The sequence below is a fragment of the Carettochelys insculpta genome, chromosome 8, assembly GCF_033958435.1.
Source record: "Carettochelys insculpta isolate YL-2023 chromosome 8, ASM3395843v1, whole genome shotgun sequence".
NCBI classification, from domain to species: domain Eukaryota; kingdom Metazoa; phylum Chordata; order Testudines; family Carettochelyidae; genus Carettochelys; species Carettochelys insculpta.
This window is the reverse complement of record NC_134144.1, coordinates 28,491,374-28,508,288: the sequence shown is the minus strand read 5'-3', so window position 1 is coordinate 28,508,288 and position 16,915 is coordinate 28,491,374. Positions and strand designations below refer to the sequence as shown.

General features: G+C 41.7%; 1 protein-coding gene across 1 annotated transcript in view; it reads right to left on the bottom strand.

Moving 5' to 3' along the window:
• CERKL (CERK like autophagy regulator) overlaps positions 1–16,915 on the bottom strand; it is a 139,501-nt gene that overhangs the window by 106,154 nt on the left and 16,432 nt on the right. The gene's annotated exons all lie outside the window — the stretch shown is intronic.

The window sequence follows — 16,915 nt, the reverse complement described above, 5'->3', positions numbered from 1 at the left end:
TTAAATGCAACACCTCCCAATGTAATGACCACTTGTGGTCCATGAAGGACCTGCTGAGACAGTCCTCCAGGGAGTTGTGAGCCCCCAGGAGAATCTGGTGCTGGATGCAGAAGTTCCAGAGCGTGAGGGCCTAATGACACAGGAGAGAGGAGCGCCCCCTTGTTTATTTATATAATATATTGCTGGGGTATTGTCTGTGCTGACTGCAACACACTGCCCCTTTAGGTCACTCTGAAATACTTAGCATGCCAGCCGAACAGCTCTGAGCTCCCAAACATTTATAGGGAGCTGAGCATTGTCCTTGCTCCACAGGGCTTGAGTTTGGCAGTCTCCCAAATGTGCCCACCAGCCCAAGTCTACGGCTTGGGAGGGGTGAGGAGGGTTGAAGGATACTCCCATGCAGACCAATTGAGCATCCAACCACCAGTATAGTGTCAATAACGCTCATGGAGGGACCATCACTAACATGTCTATAGTGTCGCTGACAGGCCTGTATACTGAGGCGAGCCACAACTGGAAGGGGTACATTTGTAACCTGGCATGCTGCGATGTGGCCCAACAACCTTATGCATCCTGTGGCTGTTGTGGTGGGGAACCTGATCAGTCTGTGGATGCAAGCTGCCATAGCTTGAAACCTGCTCTGAAGCAGGAAGGTCCTGGTTGTCCACATCCAGTCGGGCACCTACAAACTCTATGACTTGAGTAGGGGTCAGCACTGACTTTGGCTCATTTACTATGATGCTGAGAGCATCAAACGTCTGTTGTATCAGCTGCACGTGTTGCACCACCTGGCGCTGCAAGTAACCCCGGATTAGCCAGTCATCCAGGTAGAGAAAGAGGTGCACCCCTTGTCTGTGCAAGAAGGCTGCCACCACTTTCATGCATTTGGTGAAGACCCTCAGGGCCGAGGTGAGGCCGAATGGATGGACTGTGAACTGATAATGGTTCTTCCCTACCACAGACCGGAGAAACCTCCTGTGTGGCAGATAAATTACTGTGTAGAAATACACATCCTGTAAGTTGAGAGCGGCAAACCAGTCCCCTCGTTCCAGCATCAGAATAATTAGGCCCAGAGATATCATATGAAATCTTATCTTTTTCACAAACTTGTTTAGGTTTCACAGGTCCAAAATGGGCCTTAATCGCCCTTTTGCTTTCGGAATTATGAAATAAGGGGAACAAAACTCCTGCCCCTGGAATTGTTGGGGAACCTCTTCTATAGCCTCCCTTTACAGGAGAGACTGTACCTCCTGCCTGAGCAACGTCTCATGAGAGAGGTCCCTGAAGAGGGACAGAGAGGGAGGGTGGGAAGGTGGGTAAGAAGAAAATTGGAGAGTGTGTCCCCTTTCTACTCTGCGAAAGACCCACTGGTCCAACATTATGCTGTACCATGCATGGTAAAAGGGGGATAGGTGGGATGAAAATAAACATTGAGCTGGAACTGAGGTAGTGACCAGTGTGTCGCTCCCAACTGCCCATCAAAATTGCTGTTTAGACCCCAGCAGGTGGGTTTGGTGACTCTGGCCCTGGGTCTGCTGGTCCTGACGTCTCCTGTTGGAGTGACCCCGTCTCCTGCTGGTGTCCTGGTGCTGCTTCAGGAATTGTCTAAAATGGGGCCTCAGCATAAAGTGCTAGCTCTAAATCTCTCAGTCATGTGTGCAGGCTCAGCAAACGCAGGGTGGCCCATGAGTTCTTCAGACTGTAAAGCCTTTTATGTTATCTTGGAAAACAGAGAGGGCCTCTTAAAGGGAAGGTCCTGTATGGTTTGTTGGACCTCATAGGGGAGCCCCGAGACCTGTAGCCATGTTCCCCTTCACATGGCTATCCCAGAGGCCATGACCCTGGTGTCTGCATCTGCTGCATCCAGTGTGGCCTGCAGTGCTGCTCTAGATATGAGTTTCTGTTCATCCACCATGGCATTAAACTCAGTCTTGCTCTCTGGTGGGACCAGTTCCGAGAATTGAGATAAGGACCTGGCCATGTTATATGCATATCTGCTAACCAGAGCCTGCTGGTTAGCAATCTTTACCTGAAGGCCACCGGTTGAATAAACCTTCCTGCCATTCAAGTCTAGGCGTTTGGCCTATCTGTTCTTAGGCAAAGACAGGGGTTTCCAGGCCCTCTCCCTGTGGTTAGCCGCATCCACAACCAGGGACTCATGGGGACGGTGAGTTAAAAGCTGTTTGTTGCCCTGGGCCGGGACAAAGTAACAGCACTCGTTCTTTCTGGCTGTGGGTAGGGCTGAGGCCAGGGTCTGCCACACTGTCTTTGCCGTGTTGGCAACTGTCTTAATAATGGGCAGTGCCACCTTAGTGGGCCCAAACACTGACAGAATGTCTGTAACAGGGTCCGTTTCATCCCTGACCTCCTCTGCCTGCACACCCAGGCCCCTAGACAAACCCTTCTCAGTAACTGCTGGTACACCCTTCCATCCTCCAATACTGGGGATGCTGAGGATCCCACCAAGGCTTCGTCTGGGGAGGACAAGGATGACAGCCCAACACCCTCTGAGATCACCAGCCCGGGGGTTCAAGTTCCCTCGTTTGAGTCTCTGGCACCATGGTCTGCGGTGCCATGCTCGGCACCTGGGATGGAGCACCCAATAATGATGTGGGTTGGGGTGCCATCATGCTAGAGCAGCTAGGCACCTGGAATGGCACTGAGTGTACTGCTGCCAACAGCGATGACACCACAGTTCCTGGCAATTGCAGGGTGGTGCCCGCATCTGGGTCAGTGCTGACTGTGCCAATGCAGGCATTGGTGCAGACGTCAGTGCCAAAGTCACTGAATGCACCTCCTGCACTGTCAGCTCATGAGTCTACTCACATGGAGGCGCTCCCAGTGAAGTTGACAGTGCCAACCTCAGCACCTGGGGAGTGCCAGGCACCCCAGTATGGAATCCCACAGCATGTCCCTGTGTCTTGTGGACTGCCCATGGGATCCAAAGAGGCCATTGTGGGGTGCTCTGGGGAGGCACCTGCCAATCCCCTGCCAGGGGGCAATGGGACCGGTGATGATGTCCACTACACCGTGACGATCTCGTACTCCTGCTCAGAGCCAAGCTGGAGTAAAAAAAGAGTCTGACTCCGACATCTAAGACCATGGCAGTGCCATGGGACCCGTGATGCACGCTGGCTCCTGCATGCCTTGTATCGTGTGATACGGGGTGCCGAAGGAGGTAACCATTTGTGTGGGGTGAATCGGCCTCAAGAACCATACTGGTGCCCCTGCCAACTGTTCTGGCACCTGTACCTGGGGTGCACATTCCTGTGGTGATGAGGACTTCCAGAGCAGTGTTGGTCCCAGCACCGTTATCTGTAAGAGGCCCTGTGCTGCACTGAAACCCTCTGGTGTTGAGGACAGCCTCGGAGAGCACAGGCTTCCGCCTCGCGCCAGTGCCCACACTTCATGACCCTGGTCACGGTGCGATCTGGCAGACAGCTTAGAGGTTTCTCCATGTTTAGCTATCTCATGGGACCAGCCCCAGTCTTGCCTCTTTCTTGTGAGGCACTGGGGACTGACTTCTATGGCACCATGAAGCGCTAGGCGGAGAGTCCTGGTCCTGGGGTTGGGAGCTTTCTGATGGCACCGATGATGCCAGAGCGCTCTGCACCGATGATGCACTGCTCTGAGCTCCTGCAGGGGAAATGTCCAGAGACAAGGCTACCTCCATCAGTAAAACCTTCAGCCACTGCGCCCTGTCTTTCAAAGTTCTAGGCTTGAAGGCCTTGCACATGGAGCAGCGTTCTCAGAGGTGAGCCTCACCGAGGCAGCTCAAACAAGTCTTATGTGGGTCTCTTCTGGGCATTTGTTTGCCACATTTTGAGCAGCTTTTAACACCTGGAGAGCCAGGCATCCCCTGGCGCTGAAGTGCTGAGAGGGGTTAAAGTTCCATCTCGGCTCCCTAACTGTTAAGTAGAACTACTTACAATGAATATGCAATTATCTAAACTATTTACAACTATTTACATTAACTATCAACTTACTACAGGTAAAGTCTACCAGTGAAAACACAAGAACTGAGAGAGCTCCAGCAACTGGCAGCACAGCAAGAAGGAATTGAGCAGGGGTCGGGTCGAGCGGTGCATATATGTGCCACCATACAGATGCCACTCCATGGGGCGCCACACCGACCCTATGGCTACTGGCTAGGGCAAAAAGCTTCTGGCAACTGGGCATGCACCTGTGCATACCCAGCTTGGAATGCACATGGGAAATAACTCGAAGAAGGAAGACATTTATTTCTCTCTTTCATACTGTACATTGCTTTGTCTTTAGCGATAAGTAGTTTGGGGTTATGTGGTCCCTTGAACATTATTATGAATGAATCATGAGTCAAATAACTGGCTAAACTTTTTAGTCAATATACATTAATTATAGTTAGGGCTGTGGAACAGTTTGCTTTATATAACTTAACACAATCTACTTACATTAACAGATACTACTTCAATGAGAGCCCTGCATCATTTATTTCTAAGACTGGATGGTGTTCAGTTAATGACCAGCTAGTCAGTATTTTATTTAATCCTTCTTCAGTGTGTGGGCCTATGCCTTAATTACTGCATGCTATTCAAAACCTGCCCAGAGGAAAGGATTATTATTTTATTATTGGACTTTTCTATACAGTGTATCACAATAGCATCTAACTGCGAAAATAAATTCGTTAATATTTAACAAACACCCCTGTGAGAGGAGTGTCTATTTTTATTCTCATTTTACAAAATGAGTAACAGAGGCACAGAGATTGAAAGCAAAAGTTTGATGACCTGGGAAAGATTTGTATTTTTATAAATATTATTCATGCCTTCATATCCTGGATTACATGCTATAGGATAGTGTCAGAAGGAGATGTCAAAAGAATCAAGCAGAAAAGGCAAAATAATGGCAAAGATAAAGTACTAGCATAACTACCAAGGCTTCATAAGGGAACATTGCAGGGAACTATTAATTGAGGACTGCTTGCGGCTGGCAAAGTTTAATCTTCTGAAGTAGAAGCTAATATCAAGAGGTATACTACAATCTTAGACCTATGTCTACACTGCCGTTGGAAGAAAGCCTCCCACTTTGGGTAGAGACGCTCAAGTTAGCTCATTGAACATAGCTGTAGCATTGGCTGCCAAGCAAAGATCCCCTAAGTTTTAAAGCCCAAACCATAATACTGTTTCTAGTGTGCTAGCTCTGCTACCTGAGCCTGTCTACTTGTGTCATGCGACTTGCTCCCTGCTGCAAGGCAGACATATCCACAGATTCTAACCTGCAGAAAGGAAGCAGGAAGTAGTCTATTGTTGCAGGCTGATACAGAATGGCAGAGTTGGTTTGCAGCAAGCAGGCTGTGCCATAATCCTCATGGAAAACAGGAGATACCAAAATTAAGCCACTTCTACTTGGCTGACTGAGAGGAATATCAATAAGACAATATGCATATAGGTCTTAGTGCTTTAAAATCCATCTCTCCATGAATTGTGTACCTTTTAGCAAATTAATCACACTTTTTTGGGGGGTGGGGAGGGAAGATGCTGCTTCTGTATCATTCAAGGTGTTAATGTCTACAGATTCCTAAAGGGAAGCTTGCAAGTGCCAAGTTTGTTGGGCTTAGTAGGTAAAACAGTTGGCATCCAGAGATGTAATCTTGAGAAGTGGTTGGATAGTGATGTCCCACCACTAAAACCAGTGGAGGCAAGGTCCTGTCATTGGAAAGAGATGTGTACTCGGGACACTAGAAAAAGATTTTGGAAGTGTTGCTTACCTAGGGATGTGATATAAAATATACACAAACTATAGGTGTCTGATTTGAGACAGCTAGGCCCTTATACCAGTGATTTTCAACCAGTGTGCGATGAGAACTATCCATTTCACTTCACTGGGGCTCTTTGCAGAGCCACAGGGGGGCGGGGAAGGAATGATGCCCCCGCACCACGTGGGGCTCAGCCAGCAAGGCTGCCTGAATTCCAGATAGAGTTGGTCAATTTCTCCCTGAGGTGGATCTTTGCAGATCTGCTGCAAGGGGAAATCCCAAACCCACTGGAGACCACTCACCCCAGAAAACAGCTGAAATGCTGCTTCCTGGCCTGAAAGGGGTGGTGAGGAACCTTCCCCGCCGCCCCCCTTGCCCAGCTGTTGTGACAGTTAGGAAGGGAGAGAGAGTGGGAGCCTGTTGGAGCTGGGACACAGTTAAAATACCACATCCTGGCTCCAACAGGCTGGTGGGGAGGGGAGCCTGCTCTCTGGAGCTGCCTCTTCTCCCCTCCCACCTGAGTAATTGAGTAACTGCTAACATTTTCAGCAGTTATTCAATTACTCAACATCTCTAGCATGGTACAGGTTCACTCACCCACCTTTTCTCGTCCTGTCAAAGATGTTGTTTTCTGTAGTGGATTTGAAACACTAATGTATTTGATCCTTTACCTTGTTGTATGCACTACTACTTTGCAAACCCAGTTTCTAGTAAGACCATAACCATAATAAATGTAAGTAAATGTAACATTTATGAGCAATCAATTCAGTTGAAAAAGTGGCTGTGCCACAGAACTGTTTCTCTCATTGAAGTGTGTCGTGTTACTGAAAAGATTGGGAACCTCATGCTACAGTCAGCTTAGCTGTGGCTGTGAGTGCTCAGCCCCACTACACTACTGCAGGGCAAAAGCCCTGAGCTCTGTTCCCAGTAGGGGAGGTGGGGTGAGGAAAGGACTCTGTGAGCCACATTTTAGCCAACCCTGTAATAAGTGCATGACAATCTGAAATTCAGAATAGAAACAAAAGTGAAAATGGTGTTTAATTGTATCAGAAGATTAAGTTGCAAAAAGGTAACAAAAGAATGAAATACGCAATTGATTTTAAAAATCTTCTGTTTTCAAAATGCAAGAAGTTCACAATGTATATAAGTGCATGTTTTTAAAGGTATTATTTTAAACATGACCCTGCCTTTTTAAAGTTAGTCCTTTCTGTTTGCCCTCTATTTATTCTACATGTGTCAAATTTCTGGGCTGGTCAGGTGAATATCAACCTTCTCCTTTTTCATAAAGAAAATACAATACTCTCTAACAAGCCAAATACATGCACTTTATATGCAGATTAGACTCCCCAGAAAGATTTCTTGTAAGTCAAACTTTAAACTTTAAAAACATTGACCTGGACAAACTCTGAAGACCACACTTTAAAAACATACTTTAAATATATTTAAGCTGATACCTAAAAAGATTTGGATACCTATTTCCCACTAAAATTAATAGGAATTAGGTATTCAAGTCCCTAGATCAGTGTTTCTCAAGCTTTTTGAGACGAAGGAACACCAAATAAGAATATTTTTAATGCAGCACACCTATGAAAATGTTCTTCAAAAATTTGTCAGAACCCCCCCGCCCCCCCCCCAAAAAAAGCAACATATATAGCAAAAAGGAAATGAAGTAATTTAAATCAGGTCTCAATGGAAAAACAAGATTGTATCTGGTTTTAATAACAGAAATTATATTATCAATGTATGATATCAAAAAATGTCAGACACTTGCAGCACACCAGTGAGTTGTTCACAAAACACCAGCATTCCACAGAACTTAGTTTAAGAAACACTGCCCTAGATGGTTCAATAGCCTCACATCTGTTGTTGTTTGGTTGAAAAAAGGACGTTTTTCATTAAATGAAAAACTAAAAATTTGTAAGAAACAATTAAGATAATTAAACTTATAAAACTTAATTTGCAATACCTAACAAAAATATTACAGATATGATCTAGTAAGCAAATTCACATTACACAGACCAATAACCTTGGTTTAGACATGCAGGTTGTTTTTCATGTAAGAACTGATTGGTTCATTAGTATCATGTTTGTTGTTGCTAGCTGTTTCAGAACATTAACTGTCCTCTCACATTACTTAGAAAGACACTGGGTACCATCTGCTCTTACAAGGGATTTAAGTATACATCTATTAGATATCATGCTATTTATTTAATTCTGCACAAACTTCCTATTGTTGTATCTTTTGGCGGGAAAAAAGTCAATTTAATTATAAAGAAAAAAGATAATCTCTCCTGGCAGGTTGTCCTGTCACCATGAGAGCAGAAAACAGACCAGCATGAAGTAGGCTACAGTTTTTAGTAAAAGTAGCTAAACTAACAACAATTAACATTTAGCAAAGGTCTAACAAAACAGAATAATGTATGGCGCTTTTAAAAAAAATATTACTATAAGCCAAGGGATTGTCTGAACCAATCTTGGCACATCTGTCTGACGTAGACCGTAAACAGGATTAGAACTGGATTTAGCTGCTTGATGCTAATTATACTTGCAGTTTCTGCACATGTCCACTTTTTCAAATACAGCATAAAAAATAAGACATTGATATATGAATTTCTAACATCAAGTTTTATACTCCTACTTCAGCTTTAGTAGATTTTCAAGAAATGGGGTTATCCTTGAATTTTTTGCTATTTAGGATGATCTAACCTCCTAATACAAAATGCTGTTTCAGTACACCACACACTGAGTAAAATCTGTGGGGTAAGTGACTAATACATTTAAATACATTTTAACTGTAAAGAGAAAACCAAAATTGAATTATTTCTTAAAAGTTAAACTGGGATTTTTAAAACAAAAAAAAAAACCTCTTTATAGAGCCAAAGACATTAAAACATATACAAAGACATTAATTGTGTGGAAATTTAACAGTATTTGTGACAAAATTTAGCAAGTTCTTGCTATGTATATTTTAATATTTGATATTAATATTAAACTTATAAAACTTAATTTTCAATACCTAACAAAAATATTACAGATATGATCCAGTATTAATTATTAAGTATTTGCTGAACATTTCTTAAACCATATGTGCGTTACCACCTGACATGTTATAAAAACTACAATGCTACATTGTTATAGAATTTTATTCTATAATTTTGATATCAAACATGAAAGAAGGGAAAATATAGAAGAAACACTACTTTGTAGTTGAAGCACAGGATTTGGCAGTCCTGAGATGTAGGTCTCTTTCCTCTTTTTCTATAAATGCCTCACATGATTTTAGGCAAGTCACTTAACCACTCTCTGCCTCAGTTTGTCTCTACGTAAAATTGAGTTAAATCTGTTATTTAACTCAGAAAGATGATATTAAGTTTATTCATTAATGAATGTGAGGTACTTGGCTTCTGTGATGGGCTCCCTATAAAAATTATAATGAAATATAAAGTCAGAACTACCAAATAATCTAGTTTTAAATTAAAATATTCATTTTTCCCCAAAGATATTTCTATGCCTTATAGTATGCCAAATTTTGTGCATTCAGTACAACATGAGGAATACTACTTGTATATTTTTAATCTGGCAGCCCTGGGAAACGTGTGCTGGATTAAAGAATTCTCCAGGCCAGGGAAGGCACAGCAGGGGAACGCATGTGCACTGCTTACCTGGCACCCCACTCCTGGGAGTGCATGTTTTTCTGTGCCAGCACCCAGACACAGCCCATGCTGCTATGGGAGCAGCAGGATGAAGCGTTTCACTGTGCTGCCATTCCCCCAGCTGGGGAGGAGACAGAGTGGCAGCACTGCCAAGTGGGCCATTAAAAGTCTGGATGATGGGGAAGCTGGGGCCCAGAGCCAACACAGGCTCTCTACCTGGCTCGGCTCCCTGTGCCTCCCAGAAGAAGCTACCAGGTCACTGTGGCCTCTATGCACTGGGAAGCTCCACACAAATGCTCGCCCCAAATATCAGCTCAATAGCTCCCATTGGCCAGGGACCACAACCAACAGGAGCTGCGCAAAGGAGGGTGTCACCTGCGGGTATAAGGGCAGGTTGCAGAGCTTCTTGCCCCAGGGGTTGCAGGGACCTGGTGGCTGCTTCCTAGGATGAAGGCCAGTACCACCAGGCTGCCAAACCCCAAACCTCCCCTCCAGCATAAAATTCCAGCTCGCACCCACACTTTCTCCCAGATCCTGCAGGATCCCTAATCAACACGTGCCCCAGCCTTGAGACCCCCGCAAACCCTTCACACACACCAGCATTCCAGAGCCTGCACCAACTTCCTCATCCCAATCCCCTGCCTCAGCTGGGTGAAAGTGAGTAAGGGAGACAGGAACGATGGAGGAAGTGGAGATGGAATGACTGGGGGGTTGGGGCCTCTGATAAGAAACATTTTGAGTGATTATAAAAATCTGGGCTTATTAAACTTTTGCAAATTTGACTGATTTTAAAATATTTATGATTTTAAACCATTCTATTAATATTTGCCAACCATGTAATTAGATATTAAGTTACACTATATATAAAATTCCTTAAATAACTTATTTTGGCAATTTCTGAATTCTTACTTTTTCTCAGCACAGAATTCACAGCCTTGGGAAAGTGAACCGAAAACATTTTTGTTTTCCCCCGATCTTGTTTTGCTCTGGCACACATGATGTAACTTAGGCAGCCCAACCCTAACTTAGGCTTGTCTAGGTTACAGCAGCCTTCCCCTGGGCTTCTCTACAGGTTGCAGCACTGCCTGGAATCTCCATCAGGCTGTGCCTTACAGGCTCACCAGCATATTTCTCTCTCTGAAGTCCTGCCTCATTTCCAGTACACCGCCCACTGCAGTATTTATGAAAGGTTGTTTGAAAAGCAGACTTACTTCTGTCTTCCTCAGTTCCTGGAAATCCTCCCATGCCTGGAAACAGAATTTGTAGACCACCTTACATCATACCAGCCCTGTTACACAATATGAAAGGCCAGAGCAGGAGCAAAGAATTCTCTAAAGCTACTACTAGTACTTTATTCCATTTATGAGAATCCTTCTTTCTTTTAACAAAATTAAACCAAATGGGATTTAAGTTGCACTATAAGTAAAATGCACAATGCTTAAACCCTTTAAAGTAACAAATGAAAAGTTATAAAAGTCCCAGAAAGAAAACTCTGGTATTATAACATTCCACCACAAGAAGGCTTTTTAAATCAGCTGTTAAAACTGAATGTAATATATAAAGGAATAAAAAATGAAAAATAAAGAATGGCAAATAATTCAAATAGGAGCCAATCTTCAATTACAGGAAAATATATATACATACATGATTTGATTATAGGTCTAAATGATCAGTCTAGCATTCAAAACAAAAGAGTGGCACTGAAGATTTTGTGCTCCTCTCAGTTCTTCCACTGCTTTACTTAGTGATATGAGGCAATTCACTTATGTCCCAATTAAACAAAGCAACCCTAGTCATGAAAACACCAACGAAAGTGCTTGAAGTTACTATGCCCTTATGTCCCATTGGGAGATTTAACATATTGAACACATACATATTACTGCATCTCCTAAATAATGTCATATTTACTTTAATAATCTGTGACATTAATGAAACATCAAAACATAATTTATTATACATTGAATCAGATTAACTACAAGTTATGTACTAGCTTTGATGTGAAAGCCTGCCAGATGTAAATCTGCCTAGGAGGAGGGGCAGAGAGGTACAGGCCATCTATAACCACACTGTAGCACAGACTCCCATCAGTCAATTCAAACCACACAGGGGTCAAGACTCATCAAGGGGTGACAGATTTAGAATATCTGAAAGATGTGCTGATTCAGTAGGTCACCAAGTGCAACCTCCACCAGCAGTACTTATATGCAGCCCCAGACAAATTTTAAAGCTTCTCTACCCAACAGAACACTCAGTAGCAAGCAAATGCAATAATGCATGTAGCATTGTCTCTCTCAAATACATCTTCCTTTTCCTTACTCCAGCACAGCTACAACTGTGTGGACAGGCATAGAGGTGTGATTTTCTTTCTGCCTACAGGAAATGAGTCTAGTCCTGTGCTACCACGTCTTATAATGCATTCCCAAGAAAGAGGGGAAAACAAAAATTAAGCCAGTTTTGTGACAAAACTACATTAATACACATAACATATACTTCTATCTATTGCTATAATTTTCATTCTTTAATTCTTAATCTTAGAAATGTCCACATTATGTATAAAATTTGAGGAGAAGACGTAACACAAAGTATACGGAAATACTACAAATAACCTGAAAGAGGAAAAATACTGCACTATGTATGCCTCTACCTGACTCTGGGACACAACCACTACTTGGTCTTTCAGATAAAGATAACAGTTTACAAAATATGAATATTTTACTAATTTCGTAACATTTTTATTATGCATTTTACTATTTTACAATGATACTTCCATTGCAAGTAATCAAAATAAATGAAATTTTGGAGTTTCATCAATTCATTATTTTAAAATTTCTTTAGGAGCTCAATACTATTGTCAAAGCTTTTCCAAACAAATTTGATATCAATATGATGTGACACAACTGAAGCAAACCTTAATTTCACTCACAGTAAGAAGTCACAGGATTAAGTAAAATGGTGCAGTCTTTAGAAAAGTTTATTGCTTCCAGATGGATACAAGTTTAGTTTCAGCAGTGGTTGTAATGCCTATATACAGGAAACCAATCATACTATGAAAACACATACAATGTAATTATAAAATTATTGATACAGAACAGCTGTACACAATAAAGTGTTTATCTTGAACACGACAGACAACTTCTTTTGATCTGAAGAAGTGGGTCTGTCCCACGAAAGCTCACCACTGAATAAGTCATTTTGTTAGTCTTTTAAGCGCTTCATTTCTGCTGCTTTGTTTTGTTGGAGTACAGACTAACACAGCTACCTCTCTGTCACTATCCAACTTCTTTTGAGTAGTTTATGTTGTGATAAAACTTCAATATTAAATTTAATGGAAGACAATATATTGACATGCACAAATCTGCAAGGTATCTATAAAATGAATTCTAGTTCAATTTATGTACTTTTTGCCTCATGCTGTGTTGTGCAATGTGTTTCATTGCATGATTCTCAACTCCATAATGTCCACCTGGCATCAGACTAAACATCAACATGTATCTTGTTCAACAACAGAACTGTTCAATATAATTGCAATCCACTTACAGTAAATAAAATGAATTGTGTAAATATTGAATTTTCTGTCATAATTCAAGTTAAAATAGCTACATAGAAAATACTGGTAAAATGTATCGACAATGCTGAACAATGGTTAATGAACAAAAATGTCATATTTGGAGAGCGATGTAACAAGTCAAAAGTTTTACTTGGGATATTTAAAATACATTAGATTAAAATGCATTTAGTAAACAGTTGTGGAACCAAGAACTCCAGTTTGTATAACTAAATAAAATCCTAAACAATTCAAGAAAACAACAGGCACGAATAATGTTTGGAGAAGTGTTTACAGGGCCATTTCCTTGTTAGAGAACAATCACAAGTCTTGCAGATCTGAACTCTTTGATCCACGTAATCATAATTTTTCTAACAAATAGAGCCATATTTTTTAAAAAATTAAACAAATAAGACTCCTCGAATAATAGGCAAAAAATAAGCAGATGTTGAGTGATTGAAAATGATGGTAATAAACACCACATGTCCCAATGGGTTACAAAGGGAATATAAAAGTTGACCTCTTAATGTGACCAGGAAAGCCAAACACCCATAATCATACCCAACATACACAAAACAAAATTATAATCCAAAAAGTAGTTTCTGTGACTGATGTACAGTCTTGCACACAGTAATACTCAGATAATCAACCCTACCAGTGTGTGTGTGCATGCAGTCTTAGCTCCTTATCTTGTAATTGCATCTACACTGGCAGACCAATACACCACTTCCAAATTCCACTGACGTGGTAGGGAGCAGAGAGATGACAGAAACAGTAGCATACTGTACAAAGAAGAAAGACAAAAAGAAAGAACTGTTATCCCATGGATCAGGAATAGGCATGCTGACTGAATTCCTCAGAAAGAACAAGCAGGCAATCAATCAATTCAAGAAGTCAAACCCATCTTGGTAAGTTTCCACTCATCTACACATCAATCCATGGGGGAGGAAGACAGACACACTAGCAAAGCCATAGTGAGGATAACGTAGATACAGCGAAGACAGACATCTTTCAGAACTATCTTTTATCTTGGTTTTTGCTTTAAACCTTGTGATGTTGAACAAGACTCCATCTAGTCTCGTTTGAAGATAAATGCCTTCACTGCTATCCTTAAATGTATGGAACAGCAGGAATGAAGAGCAGTTGTTAAAGAGAACAGGGGCTAAGAAATGCCCACTTCCCTCCATTGTTAATGTTTCTTTAGTTTTCACCCACAATAGTCTGGAGGGTTCATCAGCTGGTCCATGGAGACAAGCCATCATTTGGATATGCAAATCCGTGTGTTTATTGTGTCTAGTACATTTAGTGAAGCCAGGCCTGCAAACATCTCAAGCAAAGTCTGATATTCTGAATCACATATTACATTAGGCCATATGCTCTGGAAGCTGGAGGCAAGAGTGTACTATTGCTCTCAGTCTGGTCTTGAGGATATTCAGATGTCAGTAGTAACAATAGCGTGTGCTCCAGACAGTAAGTGGAGGCTGTCATAGCATCAAGATCTGTACCAATAAAATTTATTTGCTTGAATGGAAGTAATATTTATGCCTCCACGTTCAATTGCAGCCCCAGATGACAGATCTGACCAATGCAGTTTCTGAATGTGTTCATTTAATATTCATCAGACCAGCCAGACATTTAGGTAAGCACATATTTAAATGTTAGAGACGGACCATTACCACTGTAATATATTTTGTGAACAAATTGGAGGCAGAGGATATAACAAACCATAGCATCATGTATTGGCAATGTATGTTCCTAGCTATAAATCAAAAATATTTTCTGCGTCCCAGATGTATAATCATGACCATAAAAATGTCCTGCTAATCAAAAGCAGAGAACGAATCTCAATGATAAGAGGACAAACAAAAAGGTGACCATCCTGAAGTTGAGTTTCTTGATAAATCCATTCAGTTTTCTCAAGGACAGACTGAGTCTTAGCCTGCCTCTTTTAGAGGAATCAAAGTAACAAGAATAAAAGCCTTTCCCTGAGTCTTCCTCTACCACTCCCAATTCTAGAGGGGAGAACACTTCCTGATGTAATAAAATCTTAGGAGTTGGGTCTCTAAATAGGGAGGGAAGTAAACTGGATGATATATCTTTCCTACACTGTGCACAGGACCCATTTGTCTGAAGTTATCTCTGTCCAAGTACTATAAAAAGAGAGACTAGTGGTTTCTAAGAGAGACAAGGGCTATGAGATCTGCCCTGAATTACCTTGATGGTAGCATCAAAATTATTCCCTTCTTGTTGTGTAATACTGATGACAGGACCTGGCAGCCAGTGACACTGAGGGCCAACATATGGGAGGCTTGGACTTCCTAGATGAATCCTAGAAGTCTGGACTGATTAAAAAGAAGACCTGAACTTCAACAGATTTGAATTGCCTCCTCTTTGTCACTACTTCTGGTGCTACCTCCCACCCCCACCCATCCACACACACCCAGATATTTCCCAAGCTGCCCAGGGAACCTGCAGGGTTCCCCAAAGCATAGGACCAAGGGCAGTTGTCTCCAGATGGGGTGGCTCTGACAGCTGATGGCTCTTTGCCCCTTCCCCATCATTTTCTGGGACACATGATCCTTTGTGCCCCCGGCACATCACCCTTGTATATTTTTGCCATTATTTTAAAAGGGTAAATGACCCAGATAGTTTAAGCTCCGTGCAAAGAAATAAAACAGCTGATAGAAGACTTTGATAAATAAATAATAAAATGATGGTAATGCCAATAAGCATAGAACCTGTCACCCTAACTTGATATCAGTTTGTGATGAGATAAATTTGATAAAATTAATGGTAATTAATGAAATATTGATGACTTTTTTTAAAGTAGTTGACTTGCTACTAGATAACATTTTAATTAAAAATTAGAATATAAAATTAACATGGCATATACTACATGGATTTTTAAAAAGTCACTAGGAAGTTTCAAAAGGTGTTTACAGTGGGTCCCACAGGCACTGGGTTTTGGCTCCATATGGGGCTGCACCTGGGCAAACTCACCTAGGAGCTAGCTTGCAACAATTCATGAAGACCAGTCATGAATACTTCCTGAATCCCTTCCACCTGAGACAGAGCTGCTGCTGTCAGCCCCATAGCCTGTCCCCAGCCCACTGCTGGCACCCTTCTGCCATTTCCGCATATGAGGGTTAAGGGGCTAGGGAAAGAGATTCAGAGAAGGAGACCTATTAAAGAAGCCACTACAATCTTTTTCCAACTAGCCCAAAGATCCCCAGGTTGAGACTCAGGGGGCTGCCTTTTATCTCCTCCAGATGAAGGGTTGGTCAACTGCTGTTCTTCTGGAATTGGACAGAAAAAGACCTTGCTTTGAAGTATATGACGACAGCACTATATTTTTTATTTGTTCTATTGCTGATCAGTTGATTTATATTTCTAGATATTAGAAGCACTAGAGTCACTTTAAAAAGATCACAGAATCATAGAACAATACAGCTGGAAAAGACCTAAGAAGCCATCAAGTCCAGCCTCCTGCCTAAGGTAGGACCAAATCCCAAGATGAAAATGTAGAATGATAATCTGGTTTTGTCATTCAGTTTCCTCAGTATGTTCAAAAGGGCAGGATGCATTTTTAAAAGTTATCCTGAAACATTGTACCTATTTATACAAACAATTTTCTACAAAGTCACAAGAATATGGTCTATAAAATATACTACAGGAAGCAAAAATGTTGTAATGTACAAGCTTGGTTTCCCACAAGTTCATTTAAAAACAATGTTTGTTCAGTGTGTATAATTTTATAATTTTTCTATTCCTGCTGCATTATACCAATTAATATCAACGGGAAAACCTACAATAACCCTATTCCAAAAGCAAAAAGATTGGAACAAATACTTAGTAACCTGAGAATTGTACGCCTTTTAATGTTTTTATAACACTATGATTACATTTTCAAAAATTCACATTCAGGTACAATATTGCAAAACAGCATTGTATTCAGTCATAAGTATTCACTGCTGATATGTTTAA